Raw genomic sequence first — 6,322 nt, 5'->3', positions numbered from 1 at the left:
TTAGACCCTAGAATTAACATTCAGCTCCCGCTCCATTGGCATGGCTGCTCCCACCTGGAGTGGGGACAAGCGCAATATAACTGAGAAGACAGCTGGTCAGATGATGCCTTGAGCTGGCGACTAAACCTGCAATAGCACACTATGGAGAAATCTGTGATCTTTGTTTGAAAATACTTATGATAAGAGAATGAGTCTTTTCCCCCAAATGTAGTGGTAATGGCTCTGTTGTTTTAAATACACAATACTTAAGAGACTAGTTTTACTTAGAATGGAAAATTTTGCCAGGGACAAAGTTAACACAAAGAAATAAACAACAAAAAAACAGCAAGAAAGAGAACAGTTAAGTGCAGCTCAGATGAGACCGGGCAGTTCTTTCCCAGCACCAGCTTGTCCCTGAGTTCTCACGGTCACATGCAGCCTCAGCATTGGTCTTCTGTCCTACGCACTGAAATGGAGGTGGATTAAATTCACCAAGCAACTGCTCTAACATGGAAAATATGCAAGTGTCATAAAGTAGCTCCACCTGAACAAGATAAAGAAATCTTTCCATAGGCTAAAAACAACAAAAACACAAAACTACTTTGTTTCCTTTCCCCAGATGAAATCCACATGAAAGGTCCTGTATGATTCACAAAATTTCCAGAGTAGAAATGGAGTGATGTGAAATGTCACAGACCTCATTACTGTGTAAAGAAAGTGCACTTCGAAATATTCTAATTGCACATGTGAACAACAAAATACCGTCTTGCCTGCCAGTACCAGCGGTGAGTACTGCGAGGACCATGGTGGGGGGCGGATGGGAGGGTGGTCCTGCCTGGGCTCTGCAGGCGGCCGAGTCCCTGGAGGTCCGCTGGCACCTGCCCCTGACTGCTGACCCCGCTGCACCATCCTCACACGGAGGTGCCTGGTCCTCCAGGAAGGGCCGTGGTTTTTCACTGGTAGTTAAGAGCTTCACTCAAAGGCAGCAGCCCAGGGAGCGCTCAGCAGGAGAGACACTGTCTCAAGTACCAGGTTTTGCTGTGTGTGGTTTTTGTTCAAATGTGACTTCTGCCTGTAAATTAAGGAGCTTTCAGGCCACCTGGGTTTTGTATTTTCAGTACTGAGAGGTGAAGTCCAAACGCACGGCCCTTTACCCACTGAGAGAGAGCGCACTCCTAGTATCAGTGAGAGGCAATGTCCCCTTTTGGCACCACAACATTGATATTTTAAAGTAAGAAAAACTTTCCCAGTCGCTAGTATTAGACACCCTTTTCCTCACAGCTGCCCGTGACGTGTCCACACTCAGGGTGATGACGACGTTCTGGCCGTCTTCTGTTTTGATTCGCTTCAGCCCTGGCTGCCCAGGCTGGTTGCTGTCCTGGCAGATGCTGATGCGGGGGTCTCCAAAATGTGTAAAGGACTCCTCGCGGCATTGTTCCCCTGGCAGTGGACCGCAGTGGGGATTGGTACCACAAGAGTCCCGTTTTGCGTTACAGTTTTTACCGGTAGCTGGTGTTGACCTAGAGGTGTCTGTTGTACTGATAACGAAGATCCTCATCAATCTAACACTAACCTATTACCTGGCTTCTGTAACCACGCTTACCTATTGCATCAGCCTCCTGAGACCCCAACCCTCGGACCACCCCAACCTAATAAAAGTGGAAAAAAACCAGTAGACGGACTCAGAACTTGGTGATAAGTCCGCTCTGAGCCCGCCAGCAAATAAACCTTGATTCTCTGACTCCCTGTGTGCTGCTTGGTTTGTCCTTGAACCACACACTGTAACACTTGCTATAACACTCCTACAGTGACATCTGGACAGAGGTGCTCTGTGACATCTGAAGGATCTGGCTGGCAGCACCTAATGTGCCGTGGCTAATTGCAGCAACAGGTTCTACTTTTACTTCCCCGTGATTTCTATTCTCTTGCAGCTGGGCCCTAGGAGAGGCCACCACAGCTGCCTGAGTGACTACGGCTTGTCCTGAGACAGTGTAGGTGTTCGCTGGGGCCAGTCCAGCCATGCTGGTGACTGACACTGCTGGTATCTGGTGGAGGACGTGAACTGTCTGCACGAAGGGTGGCTGGGAGGTCACTAGGTCACCACCTTGCAGTGGTCACTAGGGTGGCAGCAGAGTAGGCAGCAGGCTTAGCCACCTGTAGTAGCTGCCACTGAATGGTGATTAAGACCCGCTGGCTCTACAGAGGTGACTCTGGTGAGCTTTGGACAACCCAGGCTTCTTGGATGATGGCAGGTCTGGGGTGTGAGCTGCCAGGCTCAGGCTCCCGATGGGCCGGCAAGGCTTCCCTCCACAGGCTCTCAGGGCTCTGGGGCCACTGCAGTGAGCAGACACTACTCCAGCCTGACTGGGAGAGGCTCCTAGAAGAGAGTGGTCACAGAGAGGTTCTAAAGCAAGGTACACTCCTAGGCTGCCTTTCCCTAAAATCCTGCTCTGTTAATTTGCTTTCAGAGGCAGGATCTCTACCTTCCAGAATCAGCCTTTGCCTGGTTCTTCCTGGGAATGTGGTGCTTGGATGAAATAACAATTCAGACAGAGATTGTCAGGAACTGAATTCTGCCACTCCTTGTCAGTCTTGCAGTATGGATAATTTTTAGTGATGTGCATATAAATTCCATTTAGGATGAGTTGTTTACCAGGAGCCATTGTAATTGCTTGTGCTATTGTGTATAGGAATAAAGTGGCTTTGAATCATTCTTTGGGCTTCCTCCACCGGAAACTTCCTTTTCATTTTCTGGGTGCAAGTTTTCAGCCACTAAATTGAGGTCAGATGGCATCAGTGGGCCCATTTGGAAACCTGAAGACTCCACTTCCCAGGGGCTGGATGGGCAGGAGTTGGCAGCACTGATAGTTCCCGCTGGGGAGGGAAGGGGGATGATGAGGCGGGCCATGGTGTTTGGAATGTTGATGGTCAGAGGCGAGAGGTGCGGCTGCACAGCCTTCGCTGGGGACTCAGGCACCTCTTGCTTCTTCCTCTCCTGGCCGGATATGGAAGTGAAAGTTAGTTTGAAGTTTGTGCTTGGAAACCTGGTGCATGAATCTTGGTAGCTGCAGCACAGCACCCAGTGTCTCTGGAACACCTGTCCACAAACACGCTGTTCTGGCTAAGGCGATGCAACTGGAAATCTCCACTTTAGGCCTGGGCTGTGCAGGCAGTGGGTCCCGGGCTGTCCAGTCATGGCCAGCGCTGCCGCTCGGGGTCATCAAGATCTCGAGGTGACACTGGGAGATGAAGCCCAAGTGGCCCATGCTCACGTCCACTGAGCCCTGCAACGAGATGCACGTGATGGTCACCGAGCGGGTGGTAATAAGGTACTCGAACTCCCAGCCCTCCAGCTGCGCCACTTGCCCGCAGCCTGGCCGGGACCACCACCCTTGGCCCTGCCACCCATGATGGGGCGCTGCTGAAGCCACTGCCATCGGCCTGAGTGGGAGTCCACCGCCACTCACTGGGAGCTAGGAACCAGAGCAGAGGCCTCCGGTTTGCCAGGGAGCAAGCCAATTAGCAGCGGCTAGTGGCCGCAATCTCGATTTAATAAATTTATAATTTTATTTTTGTTGCTTAAAATTGCTTTTGCTATACGGGGTCTTCTTTGATTCCATACAAAGTGTATAATTATTTTCTCTATGTCTGTAAAGAATGATGTTGGTAATTTAATAGGGATTGCATTGAATCTGTAGATCACTTTGGGTAGTATAGACATTTTAACAATGTTGATCCTTCCGATCCACGAGCATGGTATATTTTTCCATCTATTTGCAAGTTCTGCTATTTCTTTTCTCAGTGTTTCATAGTTTTCCTTATAGAGGTCCTTTACCTCTTTAGTTGGGTATATACATTTGACACAGCAATCCCATTACTGGGCATATACCCAAAGGAAAAAAGGTCATTCTGTAACAAAGACACATGTACCTGAATGTTTATAGCAGCACAATTCACAATAGCAAAGATGTGGAAACAACCCAAATGCCCATCAATACATGATTGGATTAGTAAGCTGTGGTATATGTATACCATGGAATATTACTCAGCTATAAGGAATGATGAAGATATGACATCTCTATGGTTCTCCTGGAGAGAGTTGGAGCCCATTATATTAAGTGAAGTATCCCAAGAATGGAAAAACAAGCATCACATGTACTCACCAGAAAATTGGTTTCCCTGATCATCACCTAAATGCACATCTGGGAACGACACCAATTGGACATCAGACTGAGGTGGGGGTGGGGGTGGGGGAGGGGATGGGGGTATGCCTACACAATGAGTGCATTGCGCACCGTTTGGGGAGTGGTAACACTTGAAGGTGCTGACTTGGGAAACGGGGGGTGGGGAAAAATATGAAACTGTTGTTTTTAACTTGCATTGTTCACTTAATAATTTATCATGAATAAAAAAAATAAAAATAAATAAAAATAAAAATAAATAAATAAATTTATAATGTTAAATTCAAGCACACATAAACCACTAAGAAGTTTCAACAGAATACAAATAAAAGTCAATGAGAAGGAAATCAAAATAGTACCCTACAAAACTTTATTGAATGCAAAGAAGGAATTGATGGAGGGAATAAAGAAAAAAAAGGTAAGAGGTACACAGGAAACAAATAGTAAAATAGCATAGATAAGTTCCTCCTTATCAGTAATTAATTAAGTGTAAACGTATGAAACTCTACAATGAAAGGAAGAAACTGGAGGAATACATTTTAAACAACAAGCAACAAAATGAACCAAGTATGTGTTATCTACAAAAGCTATATTTTATATTCAAAGATATATATGTATATATGTTGAAAGTGAAAGGATTGAAAAACATATTCCATGCAACATTAGGTGTCTATGTTATTATCAGACAAAATAAACTCTAAGCCAAAACCTTTTATAAAAGATACAGGCCATTATTTATTGAAAAGACAATTGTTTCATCAAAAAGATATAATTACAAACTTCTATGCACCAACAGAACACCAAAATATATGAGACAAGTATTGACAAAATGGAGAGATGAAATCATTCTACAATACAGGTTGGAAACTTTAATACCCCGTTTTCTTTAACGGATAGATGATCTGGACAGAAGGTCAGTAAGGAAAGGAAGATTTGAAAAATGCTATAAACCAGCCAAATAGAGCAGACATAACGAAATTCCTCCACAGATCATAATGCACATTTCTATCAAGCCCAGTTGGAAAATTCTCCAGGTTAGACCACATGTTAGAGCAGAAAACAAGTGACAATAAATGTAAAAAGACCGAAGTTATAAAAAGTATCTTCTCTGATCACAATAGAATGAAGCCAGACATCAAAAATAGAAGGAAAAATGCAAACTTCATAAATAGGAAATTAAACAGCACAGTCATAAGCAATCAATGAAACAAAGAAGATAATACAGAAAAATTGGAAAATACTGAGAGGGACATAAAAATGAAAACACAATATAACAGAACATAGATTCAGTGAATGCAGTGCTTAGAGGGATGGTTAAAGCAGTGAATGCCTATATGAAACAAGAAGAAATGTCTCGAATATCCCTATATTACAATAGAAGGACTTAGAAAAATAAAGGCAAATGAAACTCAAGCCTAATAGAACAAAGGACTAATAAATATTACAGTGAAGACAAATAAAATTGAGAGGAGAAAAACATTAGAGAAAATGAACAAAACTAAAAGTTAGTTCTCCAGTAGGATTAACAAAATTGATGTATATATAGATACACTGACCAAGGAAATAGAAGAGAAGATATGAATATTTACAATCATAAATGAAAGTGGGGACACTAATAAATACCTTACAGAAATAAAATGGATTATAGAAGAATATTATCAGCTGTTGCACAAAGACATAACCTGAATAAAATGAACAAACTTCTACAAACACATACATTACTGAAAGTGACTGATGAGGAAACAGAAAATAGGAACAAACCTATAAAATATAAAGAGGCTGAATCAGAAAAAAAAAATCAATCAAACATATTAAAGCAGCTCCCAACAAAGAAAAACTCAGTACCAGATGGCTTTCCTAGTTAAGTCTACCAAATATTTCAGATTTTTTAAAAATCCTCCTCAGACTCTTACAAAAAATGGAAGAGGTAAGGTCATTTCCAAATATATTCTGTGGAGCCAGAATTGCCCTGATCTGAAATACAGATAAAGACACCAAAAGAAAATTAGAGATCAATATTCCTTATGGTCATAGATGCAAAAGAGCCCGAACAAAATACTAGCTAATTGAATCAAACAGTATATTTAAAGGATAATACACCAAAAGCAAGTGGAATTATTTCAGGAATGCAAGATTAATTCAATATAAGAAAATCAATTAAT

The 6,322-nt window shown here is 42.9% G+C and overlaps 1 pseudogene; it reads right to left on the bottom strand.

Annotated features, from left to right (window-relative positions):
• Positions 1 to 3,416, bottom strand: LOC138398825 (forkhead box protein K2-like; annotated as a pseudogene).
• Between the last annotated feature and the right edge of the window lie 2,906 nt (positions 3,417 to 6,322).

This window comes from Eulemur rufifrons, chromosome 18 (assembly GCF_041146395.1).
Source record: "Eulemur rufifrons isolate Redbay chromosome 18, OSU_ERuf_1, whole genome shotgun sequence".
In the NCBI taxonomy this organism is placed as follows: domain Eukaryota; kingdom Metazoa; phylum Chordata; class Mammalia; order Primates; family Lemuridae; genus Eulemur; species Eulemur rufifrons.
The sequence above is the reverse complement of the archived record's forward strand: the minus strand, read 5'-3'. Positions and strand labels throughout refer to the sequence as shown.